Below are 14,310 nucleotides of genomic sequence, written 5' to 3' on the forward strand. Positions count from 1 at the left end.
GAAGGTATCCTACCACCTGATGGGTTTTCATTATTAGAGAAGTCACCTTTATTCATCACTGTGTACAATTTAATCCCCCTCTCTGTCTAACAAGACTGCTTAGGAGACTCCAACATTTTGGGATTCCCTTTGTGGTCTGAATGACATAGCTAACATGGACACTTCTGTGGTTTTTATTAAAAAAAAAAATAAATCCTTAACATTGAAATTTACTTCATTTATAGATAGATAGCACTCCTTTGCTAACAATTATGCACAAATCCAGCTCAGGTATGCTAAAGCCATCCATCCAACTATTTTTAATGCAACCCTAAATAGATGCCTGTAATAGAAAACATGGTTTTGATTTTTGGAATTACACATTATCGAAACCACAACTGAAAAGGTTGGAAGTTCACAAAGTGAGGCAGGGAATATGCATGGATACACTTGAAAATGCAGACTTGCTTCTGTTGTGCTAGCAACAAAATTGCTCTGGCAACCATTTCTTCCTCCATCATTTCCGATTTATTTTATTTTATTTTATTTTTTGCAAATTTAGTGCAATAGTTAAGTCTCAATAGCAACCAAGAATCCCTTCAGGCCACAGGTATGTATGTTCAAACCCCTCTAATAGCCCTATAGGCCTAAAGGGAGTACTTCAAGTGACAGAAGGAGGGAAGCATTCCTGTTTTGTTCCTTGGAGGGTGATTACAGTTGTTGTTTGAGGCCTGGAAATTGCAGAGTATACTTTCCCATTTCAAAATAATTATTTCAGATGTTTCATCATAATATAAATTTTGTCAGAAGTGTACTATGGCAGAAGAATTTGATGATGAGATTCATTTTGGGAACTCCATGTGTTGTTTCTAGTTCACAGTCACTTAAGATATTTTTTTAGTGACATTTTGCAACATCTTACCTCACTTGTGACTGCAAGCCAAGACGTGATGTGACTAACAGAGAAGGGAAATCACGCATAATGAGATACAGATAAGTAAGTATAAATACCCACCTTACTTTGAACAAAAGGAGTAGAGAGGAGGGAAAAGAGATTCTCTGTGACATATTTTTAGACAGATTCATGAAAAAGCCATTTTTGGAATGATTTGGATTACTCATCTTAGTCTTTCAGAGCTTCAAGTACATTGTTACAAGCTGTCTCCATCTGTCAAACCAGCTATGGGCTTTCTTAAGTAATACAGAAATCTATGCAGAGAGAAGAAACAAATACCAGATTTAAAAAAAAAAATAAAAAATCCCTCTAGGTTGAAAGCTATTAAAAAAAAATAAAGTCCTTTCCTTTCCTTTCCTTTCCTTTCCTTTCCTTTCCTTTCCTTTCCTTTCCTTTCCTTTCCTTTCCTTTCCTTTCCTTTCCTTTCCTTTCCTTTCCTTTCCTTTCCTTTCCTTTCCTTTCCTTTCCTTTCCTTTCCTTTCCTTTCCTTTCCTTTCCTCTCCTCTCCTCTCCTCTCCTCTCCTCTCCTCTCCTCTCCTCTCCTCTCCTCTCCTCTCCTCTCCTCTCCTCTCCTCTCCTCTCCTCTCCTCTCCTCTCCTCTCCTCTCCTCTCCTCTCCTCTCCTCTCCTCTCCTCTCCTCTCCTCTCCTTATCTCATTTTTATTTTTATTTTATTTTATTTTATTTTATTTTATTTTATTTTATTTTATTTTATTTTATTTTATTTTATTTTATTTTATTTTATTTTATTTTATTTTATTTTATTTTATTTTATTTTATTTTATTTTTCTGCTAACCACTGTTAGCACAGTTACATTTTCCTGAATATGTAATACAGAAAGAAAAAAGTCCTAGAAAATCTTTATATTATAAACAAACCACCTGTGTTTGCTTGCCTTGCCTAACTACCTTATGTTTTCAAAAAATCAGCAGTTCTTTGTTGCTATAAAAAAAATAAAAATAAAAATGATGGCAGAGGTGATTACTGGGGTCATTCCAGGTTGGAGATGATAAATGTTTTCCATACATAATTTTTTTGTTTCTTTGTTTGTTTTGTTTTGTTTTGTTTGTGCGTGCGTTTGTGTGTGTGTGTGTGTTTTAAGATCAATAAATCAAAAATTCAGAACTAGGCATATTTTTTCTCAGCATTATTAAATTTTCTCCTTATATCTGCTTTTAAGCATTCTGCTCTGATGTTGATTTCTGACAGTATGCATATGTAAGAGATATATGCACATATCTGAAAAGAGTTAATTGACCGGATAAAGGATTGCCAGAAATGGTGGGATCCCCAACTCCCACCCCCATTCCTATGCAATAGCTGATGAATGCATTTGCAGATTTCTGTTGGATCTCATAACATAACATGATAAGCTAAAAAAAAAAAACAAAACAAACAAACAAACAAACAAAAAAACATCCTCAACAAGCCACTGCTAAGATTATTTTTTTGCATTCTTTGATTAGCATCAAAAATATTAGTAGAAAAACAGCCTCTAAAAATAGGTGGATGAGGTCATGCTACCAAAATATTTAATTTGAATCTGAAAACATGAAACATACAGTACCATGCGTTGATATTCTTCCCTTACCAAAAGCCCAAGGCTATTACTGCTGCCTGCTGCTGGGTAACTGCTTCCTTCTCCTTTCCTTTTCTGCTTCAAAGTCACAGAAAAATCTCATATTTTTCCCTCCCTGAACTACAACTGCAAGAAATATAAGCAGTTGATCCCGATCCATTCAATATCTTCAGTCCTCCAGCACTAACCATGTAAACAATATTTTCCAACCACATAAAACTCAATGGATTTGTTAATGAGATCATCTATTCATTCAAAGAAAATAGTATGAGTATCAATGGAGAATGAATCTCAGTGGATGAAGTCTATGTAATTCTAACAAGAAGGAAAGTCAAATCCTTTCTACTGGTCCTCTAAGTAGTTTTGTGCCCTTAAATGTCCACTGAAATCTGATACTCAGCAAATGGCAAGAAAAAGTTTTTAAATGATAAATTAGAGAAATATTTTTATATGTATGACAAATATAAAAATATTTTTGTATTCAAAAAATATGAAAAATAACAGGCAGGATGTCAAATCATGAAAGACAAATTATTTCTACGTATTAGTTATCAAGGTTTTTTACATGAAAGCCTCTTTCATATACCAAGATTAATATCAATTGCATGTCTCTTTCATATACCAAGATTAATATCAATTGCATGTGACTTCCTCTGTCTCAATAAATGGCTTTGAAACTGCTGCTATTCCTCAACTGCATTTAAACCACTTGATAAGAAGCCTTTTGTTATATACCAATATACAATTTATGCAGCTGAAATGTGCCTTAATACAAGTCAGAAGTGAAGAGATCAAACAGATCTCTACTATAATTACAGGGCTTCCAAGTGAGCTACAATAAGACGGATTTGACTCAAGGCTGTATATTTAGCCTGAAAACAGCCAGCTCAGATAGTCTGAATCCGACAGACCCGACACATGTGCGAGCGCTACAGCTGCCACCGGGATGCAGATGCTAATAATTCTGCAGCTTTATACCCTGTGATTATGCATGCGCTGTGTAGTGGTTTGGATTAAAGAGTTAAACAAAGTGCTTCTCCCTCCCCTCTTGGCGGAAAGATAATTCAAACACATCTGATATTCGTAGACAGTTGGACAGCAGCTGAGGTTTCATTAGGAATCCCACGTATGGCCAGAAGCAACATACACCTCGGTGTTTCCGGGAGCTGCAGGCAGCCAGAACAGATGGTAGAAATCATCATCCCCAGACAGTCATCAGGGGAACCTCAGGCCACATGCTTGGATTTTTCTCAATGAACCACACACAAGGCAGGCATTCGATCCATGTGACTGCAGCTGCTGGCTCCTGGGGGAGCGGGAGGCGGTGGATTGGAGGAAGTCTCTCTCAGGTTATTAACAGGTCATGCTGTGACATTAGCAGTCCGGAAACATTGCCTCTCCCAGGGGGCTAAAACAAAAGCAAGAGAGAGGTTCCTCATCATTCGAACACAGTTCAGTGCGGCATGTAATCTGCTTGGCAACAGCACAGCACACAGAGACACTCTGCTATCTGATTCCCTCCTTTCTTCTAGCTGTTTCCGTTAGAAATGTCAGAAGGAATCCTTGAAGCAGTAAATGTCCTATGCAAATCTCAGGGGAAGAGGATGACAGCTTCCCTGCAATTTTCAGAATGAGACCTGGCGGCAGGAGTGACTGTGACAGCTGAGCTCCCTCATTCAGACGTCCCCAACCTTTTTGTTCTGTTCGTGACATGTTGGGCGCTGCTTTGCTCATATCCGTCTGTCTGAATCACTCAGCCCCTTCTGTGAGCACAGACACTGACTGCAACTGTCTGCCTCATTAGATTAAACTTTCATTGGTGATATTCTGCAGGTAGCAAGGTATCTGCAGGAACTGAGTCTGAAAATATTACATCTGACAACATGGATGGTTTTAAAAATCACCACAATGCCCCTACAACTGTCCACCACTTCACTCTCAGTTTTTCAGCTGTTCCAACACTATCCAGGGCTTGCCAGATCCTTGGTTAGCACATCAGAGCTCACTTCACTGTCCTAAGGATCCTTCCCAGTATATCCGTTCTGAGGATTGTACTGGAAAACCACAAGTGCAAACTGTGCAGTGTCTGATCCACCAGGGTTTTCCAGGACCCATTGCATATGAACTTCCAAAATTGCCTTGCCAAGCAGCAAAAACCTGGATTTGTTGTGCAAATGCTGACTTGCAGGAAGGAGCCAGGAAGGCTGGCTAGAGAAGGAGGGAAGAAGTGAAGCTGTGCTTGGTACTGTGAGTTGGTTACAGCAATCAGCAGTCATATTTGCCTATTAATCTCCTTTGGAAACATTTACTCATGCCTGCAATATGGGATGAAAACCTGGAGCCTGAAATTTACTGTGTGTGTACAGCCTGTCCATCCCCTCTGTGCATTCAGCAGACCTCCCAGCAGGTCCTCTCTGGATTCTTCACATCTTCTAGAAATAGGCAGTGTTCCACAACACTCTCTAAATGTGACCAAGAGGCAATTCAAAAAGGGGTATGTGACATCAGGTTTGGTATACTGGACACTTACAGTGAGCTGGTGCCTAAAGGCCAACATCTGTGCTGGTCTAAAGGGAGAAGCAACGTCTTTCATAGGGCAGCTGTCATAACCAGAAAAATGAACTGGCTTTCATGCTTGTAGGACCCTCTTCAGGCCTGAAGCCACAGCAGGAACTTCATGTGTGGAGCAATTAGCTGTTAATAACAGTTCTTAATTTTCACAACAGCTAAGATTTGTGAAATTGGAAATAATGATGCAATGCATCCGCATGCCAAAGTCTCACACCTGACATCCTTTCAAATCCTCTTATTGTCTGTTTGCCTGTAAAACATCGCAGCTCTTATATACTGGAGCTCACATTTACTTGTCATAGTTCTAAAAACTGCTCTTCCATTAACATTTTTTTAGAATATGTGATAGAAACAATAAGGAGTCTTGTCAGGACAGCAAATTAACAGGAATGAAAGTGAGAAGTACTTTTTTTTTTTCTTTTTTCCCCTGGGGATGCAAGAAGTGTGCAAAGTTCAACCATCACAAAACAATACTGAAGAAAACGTTCCTTTTTTTGTTAAAGACAGTTCTATTAAAAATACTTTTTTTTCCTTTTAACACAAAAATTACTTTTATCCTAGCAAGAATTATCTACAGTACTAAGCCTATACACGTTCTTCTTTATTAGAGAATATTTTCATATGAGCCACTTTCAAAAAAAGCCTTTTATGTTCTCCCAGCTGATGAGTACTAATGTCAGTACAAAGAACAAGATTTAAAAAGAAAAAGTTAATGATCTGGGATGAAATTTGCATTTGTGAAAGAAGTCAAGTTGACAGTTCCCCATGAACCTTATGTTCACCTACTGGGATTAAGCCCTAATGGGATGTTACATCCCATCCTTCTCCCAGTCCTAAATGCCATTTGGTGCAGCATGTGTTTTCCAGCCCAAAGTCCCCAGTGACTACCTCAAACAACATTTACCCTTGTCCAGCCACATTCACATTGCAGCTGCAGCTGCTCTGGCCTGGGTAAGCCCAGAGCTTTTACCCACTGACCCATGGACACATCAATTACCCAATTACTTCAGCTGTGGTACATAAAGTCTGATAGACCATCCAACAGTAATCAATAGTAAAAGTCTCAGAGATGAGTGCAAAATCAACAAATATACAACAGCAAGCATTTAGACATGTCTAAGGTAATTCTAACACAAGGAGGATGTTCTTAATTGATCTTTAAATTTGTATAGACCATGTTGCCTGAAAGGTCTTTTTGTTTGTTTGTTTGTTTGTTTGTTTGTTTGTTTTAAGCAAGGGTTATACTAGCCATGCTCAATTTATTCTTGATAAAAATCTCCAGTGCAGTGAAGTTTCACAGTTGTTTTTTGTTTGTTTGTTTTCACACTGTATCTCTATACCAACTTTAAACTTGTTACCTTTAATGTTACAGTTCTTATACTGCTGTGAGTAGGAATGCTATCTGACTTGAGGTCATTCCATCAATGACCTTCAGTTTTTGTTCCACCACCGTGTATCCATTGCCTTCCTAAAATAGTTCTGTGGGGGTGTTTGTGTTGTTTTTCTTCTTATTTATATATATAGAAAGCCTTTAAATGGAATCATCATTTTAGAAAGCATTTCCAGAATCATAAATATTTTGTATTGCTCATTTTCAGACTTTAAGTTTTGCTTTTGTAATGGGGAAAACAGAAATTAACACTCTTTTCAAGGGGAGACCACACCACTTATTTTTTCAAGGTGCGAAGCACTTATAACGCTTTTATTTTTCTATTTCCATTCTCTGATTCAAGCTGACAGCTCAGCTACATGCCCATTCACTTCCTGCAGGCAACCAAGGCACTATTTGTGAAAAACATATCAATCGGAAATGGGCAAGGGTGTTCAGTTCATTTTACCATATGCCACTCAGCCTCCCAGACACAGCATCACAACATCACATCTTTCCTACTAATATCAGCTGAATGTCCAAGTTTTATCCTGAGAAAGGCTAATACAAAGTCAATAAATGCATGGGAGAAAACACTCAGCTTTTTAAACAATACCTGCATGAGGAACTGAGCCTCACAGGATGGTATGGAAAACCATAATAATAGGGCTGAGATGCTGGATCACAACAAAAGTTTATGGTTGCCTTTCAAATTTATGTCAGTCCTGTGGAATAAGCACAACATCCTGAGGCAGAACCACGATTAGCATATTCCCTTGGGTTCATTCTGTTGAAGTAAGAGGACAGTGCTTCACCCAAAATGTATAGGCTCATTTGCAGATAAAGCAGAGAGGATATTAGGGTTTCTGGCAAAGCAATGAACTATGCAAGGCCAAGAAGGAGCAAATGAGATCTCAGGGAATGAACTTATCTCAGAGCAAGCTTAAGCTGTTTTCCTACCCTGACACAGTAGTTCAACAAATCTTCAGAGTGTCAGAAAGAAGCAGGCTGAGAAAGGTGACAGGAGGATACCAGGGATGCATTAATTCAGTGCGATCAGTGACTCAGTCACTGAATTACTGATTGCTAAACATAACCCTGCACCTTCAGAGAATATGAACACAGAGAAAGCTTTAAGAAAAGCAAAGGTACATTAAAAACATGCATGAGAAAGGCAAACATTGAGAAAATAGGAAGGACAGAAAATGGCAAACACAGAAAAGGAAGCAACAGATAAAGGCAAACAGGCACAGAATGAGCAATGGGCAGAAAGAAAGGCAAATACATAAGCAAAAATTAGTGACTAAAAGAAAGGTTATCCTATAAATCTTTGTGGAGATTTTTTTTTTTAACTTCTGAAGAAAGAAATTGTAACAATAATTTCACAACTCAAAGACAGAATGGAAATTAAAACCTGCTTTAATTAATAGCTTTGCAAAATCTATAATTATAAAATCATAGACTTTTCTTTTTACATTGTTTGTCTTTCACAGTTGCAGGAAAAATAATTCCAAAGATGCAAATGACAAAGGGTCAAAATCTCTGTAGTAAATTAAAAATAAAAAAATAAAAATAAAATAAAAAAGCAGGAAAAGATAAGGTGATTTTTTATGAACTTTGGATATTTGGAAGGGCGAAAATACTATAACATTGCTTAGTTATCACTGTATTAACTGTATCAGCTTTTCAAACATACAAATACTTGTATGTTAGTGACTGACTAAGAAAAGCAAGAAAACTCACTCCTTTAAAGTATACTTCCGGCTCAGAAAGGCTGGACTAAGGTCAAGATGTAGTACAGCATGATTTCTTTCTAGAAAATTTTGAAGTTTTCACCAATCCAATGCTTCTAGTAGCCTTTGGAATACATTTCAGATAGTATAACCTAACAGACAAGAAAAATACGTTTCTGTATTTTTCTACTACAGTGTCAATCTGAAATATTAACAGTGCTGAATGAAAAATCATACTGAATTTCTTCAGAAACCACCAGATGTAGGAATTTTATGTTATAAAAAATCCTGACACCTTCACTGTCCCAAAAAGCTTCTAAGTCATAACCCAAATTAATACTTTAAAAATTATTCTTGACAATAACAAATATATCCAGGTATTTTGTTGCCTCTTTGAGAAGCATAACAAATCATCAGGTGATTAGCTGTCCCATTGAGCAGCTAGCCTGGACAGATTATTTTTCAGGGTCAGTGTTAAGTAATTAAAGCTCTCTTTCAAAATTCCTCTGGGATTATTTCTATTGATTTAGAAGGCTGTACGTGGGACCTCTGATTCTTCACCTCCTTGCTCAGTGTTTCATGGGAGGCTAGAATGCCAGTAGAAACAGAGAGGACTTCTCTGGGGAAAAAAAAAAAAAAAAAAAAAAAAAAAAAAAAAAAAAAGAGGACTTGTGCTATCTGTCAAAAGACTATGTTAGGTAAATGTCTATAACCACACTCTGAGAGACTTCATGAGGTTTAACAACAAAGTATCAAAGAGAACTGTGTGTCTTTTTTAAATAACTAAGCTAGGAACCTACCAGAATGTATAGAACTGACTCAAAATGAAAGCAGGCAAACTGCCCATTTGCTTTGCAACATTAAAGTCTTCAAGAGAATGAACTAAAATCAAATCCAGCTTATGCGCTATATTGAAGTCCTTGATGAACTTAAAATTCAGTTGCTTCCTACTACACACAGACTTGTGTCCCTAGTTCTCCTGTCAAAAACAAACAAACAAACAAACAAACAAAAACAATCTATGATACCACCAAGGTCATCACAGTTGTTCTGAGTCTGTTCTGGTGAAAAGTGCAATGTCTCCGAAAAAATTATGGACTTAAAAAAATTTGTTGTGAACTTGGAAGAACTCCACTGCAGCAACAAAAATCGTGCTCGGTTGGAACCAGAATATACTTTTAGACAAAAACAGCAATTTTCCACCAGCCTGAGCAACACATAGCAAGGTAAGGAACATAATTTCAATAAGGTAGACGTGAAACAAAGGTGAAGCTAAGCTCCAGTAGTGGTGGCTAAGACATACTCTAGCACTTGCAAACAACAGCAGTACTCCACTGCCATTGGCAGTCTGCTAATGGTAAAATGTCCTTCCTTCTTTATTTCCTGCCCTATAAATGGGCAATGTTGACCATTTTCATTCAAAAATTCTAATTGGCATATGCTGTACAGCAGGTGCTCTAGTGAAATCATAAGCATCTGAATAAAAGCTTAAAGGTCTTGGATTATATTTTAACACCAGAACAGGAGACTTTAATCAGGTCTGCTATGTCTGGCACATACTGAGAGTTAATTAGGTTTAGCAGTAGTAAGCATAATGAGAATGCTTGGTTTTGTGGGTTTTGTTTTTCTCTTTTTACGTCATTATCAAGACCTGAGGAGAACTCAGCTTGCTCTTTCAAGGTGATTTTCTCCCTGTGCTAGCTTGGTGCTCTGAGGATTTATCCTTTTCTGGTCTCTCCTGGTGGCCAATTTCCACACTGTAAATATTACCACAGTCCATGGCTCTGCCTTTCAGATAATTACTTAAGTGCATGGGTATGTCATAGCTGGAGAATATCACCAGTTTAAAACTGAAGCACAACACATGCACTGCTGTAAATTAGCATGTAAAACATCCACTTTACTTCAGGGAAAATGAATATAAAAGAAACAGGACATGTCTGAATCAGGCCCTCAGTCATGAACTCTTAATCAACCCAAATAAACTCAGCCCTGAGATGTAAGTTTTATGCTTTCTCATTTATTGCCAGATATGTGGCCTAGTCACAGCGACTTAAATTCCCTTGGTTTAGGAGTGCAGAATTGTTCCCTTGGGTTGCATGCTGTTGACGTAACAAATCATAACAGCTGTTTATGACAGAGGTGCTAATGCAGCTTTTTCACATTTCCAGTGAACCTTTTTGCGAAGTATTAATACAGTAAGCATTTGACCTCAAGTCAAATAACTTAATTTGTCTTCTTAGCTAAAACAACTGTTATTGTCCTTCTGCACTGAAGAGTCACAACTCACAGACTTCCTTATTACAAACAAATGTGTGCTTCCACACAGTAACAACAAAAACAAACAAACAAATAAAAGAGGAAAGAGAAGAGAAAAATCATAGAGGCCAGAAAATATGAATGCAGGGGGAATGAGCAAAAGGGGCTAAGCTACTTCCACACTAAGAGTCTGGCCTCCCAGAAGAGACATTGAGTACTTGCATGATTAGGCCAATGAAAGTGATTTCACTTTGGAATGAATTTATGACCCACTTTCAAATCCCTGAAGAAAACAGGGATTTAAAATGGGAAAGCTGAAAAGCCACAACAGTGGCAATGAAAACGTCTGCTCTTTTTCTCAGTCTTATAATAGTGTCATGGCCCTGATGTTGGAAAAAAAAAAAAAAAAAAAAAAAAAAAAAACAGCATGTCAGCAATGTGCTAGAAGCAATGGAAGTTATCAATCAGTAATGTGAAGTGGATTTAAGCAGCTTAATAGAGGGCAAAATTCAATTGATTAATGGCTAAGGAAGTACTCACTGAGGTGGAGATTTCAAGGAATTACAATCTGATTAAAATTCCATTTTAGAAATGAAGAATGAAGGGATATAGGATGCTAATCAGTCTAAACCACAGATTATTAGTGCTAGCTATTTGTAACAGCTGGGCCCATTGTGATAAAAACAAAACATGACTCAGTTTTGATGAAAGGAGGGGGTCATTTATTTATTTTGAGACCTAGAGCATATCAAAGAAAACTGCACCTACTCAACAAGCTTCCTGATTACTGTCTGCCATTTGACGCTTGAAAGCCTAGTTGTTTTTTGATCAACTTTGGCAGGAAGGGGAACACCCGGAGTTCTTCATATCACCTACATCACAATAAGGATCTGCTTGTTCAACAGGGCCACCTCAGGAGGCTCCAGAGACCTCTACAGCACTTCAGACTAGGATGAATTGGGAACAATGTATTTAGAAGTCTTGTCAACAAGACAAGCCATAAGAAGAAATGTCCCTTTTAGAGATATTAGATAAAATAAAACCAGTTTCTACAGCCCTAAAAAGACTCCTTTCTTTCTCCCTGTTTTAGGATGAATATTTATTTGGGCTAAGTATTCAATTCAAAAATCCAAGAAAATCTTTCAATTAGAGTAGCTGAGATATGCCTCATTGCACTTCAGTCTCCATAAAGTAGCACTCTGATGGGCTGGCTTGAAAAAGAAGGAGATTTAAGGCAGACTTCTCAACACCTACTAAAATAAGCAGACCGTTGTTGCACTGCAGTATTTATATTACAGATTTAGTAGCCTTAAATTTGAGTTTTTCCAAACTACTTTGGTATAGTTTCTGGAAAGTTGTACCTTGTACTTTGTGTGTTTTCTCTCAGCTCTGTTACTGACTGTATTGGTTTGCTCTGGCATGGCTTCTAGATATGAGAACAAAGAGCTGTGACATTTCAGAAGGAGATGTGTAAAGTCATAGTTAAGATTTAAATCCTTTAATAGGAGCCAAACATCTGTTGTCAATTGAAGTTGTGAGCACTGATCCAAATTTGGAGTTATTCTGGCAAATTATACAATTTCGAAAGATTTATTGGTGCTACTTCTAACTAAGGAGATTTTCTTTGGTAAGAAACATGCAGAATAAGTGAATAACTCCTCTTTACCATGTATTTGATTCCCTGGAAAGAATAGCATTTGGTCCTGGAAAAAAAAAATCTAAATTATTTCTAAGTACCTATGTACCTATCTATATATGGCAGTAAAATAGAAAAATATATTACTATTTTATGTACTTTTAACATTAATAATAATTAATAATAATAATAATAATAGTAGTAGTAGTAGTAGAACTAGTACTAGTAATAAAGAAACAAAACTGTTCCCTGAGCTTGATGACAGGATGTTCATTTCTGGAAGGATATCAAACACACAAAGGAAGAATTAAAAACAAAACAAAGAAAGGGAAACACAAAAACAATAAAACAGAATCACAGATTCCAGTCTGTCCCCTACATCTACTGGAGACCACTAGTGTTCAGACCTCTATGGTCTAATTTAGGCAATATTTAGCTTCTGTAGCCAAGTGCTCATTATGAAGCAGAAAATACCCATGGCAAAACAAGCATCCTGAATGATAGACTTGAAAGACTGAATTCACCTAGCAAGATCGAAACACTCCTGTGTAAAATAAAGAATCTGTTACATGGTCCCCACAGAACAAATGGGAACTAATATTTGGAGAATCTTAGTAGTTCTTCTGATGTGCCTAGCTTTGCAGCTTGCATTACCAGGTAAATAATAGTTCTTTTATGTCAGGGGTAATGTATATTCACTGAATTGCCATGGGAAAGCTTCCAAATGGAGTCTAATCTTGACTTATACTACTCCCTATCACCCACTGACAGGCACATACCAGACCTTAAAGACCTGCTAGAAAGAAAAGCACATTGCAGAGGTGTTTCAGCCTTGATCATGGAAGTTGGGTTTCAGGCATGCATTATTCAATAACACTAGATGGCAGAGCAGCTGTGTTTTGAATTAGTTAAAATGGCATCTTCTGGAGCGGTTTGCTGTCATTCTGTTTTATAACATTACAGTTTGAAATGATATCGACTTGCACATCTATGCTTGCTTTTGATTTTAATGAATTTCTTGGGTCATTTAAAAAGAATGAAAGACAAAAGTTTAAAAGGATAAAAAAGAATTTCTTAATCTAGTCCAAGGGTGACAGAAGACTAAGAAAGAAGAACAGAAAGGACCCTCCATCAGACATGTGGCCACACCAGCTGAATCTCTGTTCTTTTGACAAAGGAGGATATAAAAATCTTGGGTCTAAGAGAAACTGTTGAATTGAGGAAGTGGAATATTTTGGACAGGGCTCTGAGAGAAAGTTCAAAGCACTACAGAAGCATGTAAAAACTCTTGGATTATAAATGAGCAGCGCTGGGTCTGGTCTGTGAGATGCTGGAAGAAGTTCCTCCTGTTTCCAGGGACCAGCTTCAGACATGCGCCCACACATGTCCATGGAGGATATTTTTTTGGTCACATCTATTGCAAGGAGGCCTGTGAACCCTGTTGGGCCCTCGTCTCAGAGCTACTTGCATTGGCTTCTGTGGAGATTTTGCTTGCAACACCTTCCCACCATCATCTCTGCCAACAGGCTGGGTTTAACCTCATGGTTATCACCTTGCAGAATAATTGCTCCTTGCACAAATCCATATCAAGCCTAAGGCACAATTCCACTGTGGCTTGTCCTTAGAATAGATGGATGTGGCTGTCTTCATATCCCAGAGAAGCATGGTAATGTGACTAATTCCTCCCACAACATTGTTTATGACTGTTTACCTGTAAACACAGAAGTTTTATGGGTATCCTATCAGGGATGAGATCAGTATTAATGCTTGATTATTTTCCAGGAATACCAACACAAGTTCTAAAATAATATCTTTTTTTTTTTTTTTCTGGAAAAAAAAGTAATTTAGAAAGCAATAAAGCCTTTCTTTATACAACACTTTTCAGTTAACACCCTGTTACTAACTTACAAAGAAAGAGCTCTATGGTATCACTGCTGCCATCAGACACAAGGCAGAAAGACACAGTTGCAAGGAACTGGAGGCATGATGAGGAGCAGACTCACACAGAGCCCAGTCCTACCCACTGGCCAGTGAATAACTCAAACCATTTCCCTTCAAGACCATTTAAACAACAACAACAACAAAGTCTGTTCAGATAGCCTTGCATCCCTTTCCTGTCTCCTTCCCTTCAAGAGGATCTAAGTGAGGGTGCTGTACTGAAGCAAACATTTGCAAGCATAAATTTCAGAACTGAACTACTATGTCACAGAAGAAATAGAGATAACGTGA

At 37.6% G+C, this 14,310-nt stretch overlaps 1 long non-coding RNA gene across 2 annotated transcripts in view; it reads right to left on the bottom strand.

The window, feature by feature from the left end:
- Positions 1-1,707: 1,707 nt before the first annotated feature.
- The window catches only part of LOC137848598 (uncharacterized), a 30,619-nt gene continuing 18,016 nt past the window's right edge, over positions 1,708-14,310 (bottom strand). Inside the window, exon 3 of one of the 2 annotated variants that reach the window (XR_011091444.1) lies at positions 1,708-3,921. This is a non-coding gene — a long non-coding RNA (uncharacterized lncRNA). Of the gene's footprint in view, positions 3,922-13,078; positions 13,793-14,310 lie in introns of those variants that run through there. The other variant, XR_011091445.1, reaches the window with a different exon arrangement.

The sequence above is a fragment of the Anas acuta genome, chromosome 1 (assembly GCF_963932015.1).
Source record: "Anas acuta chromosome 1, bAnaAcu1.1, whole genome shotgun sequence".
NCBI lineage: Eukaryota > Metazoa > Chordata > Aves > Anseriformes > Anatidae > Anas > Anas acuta.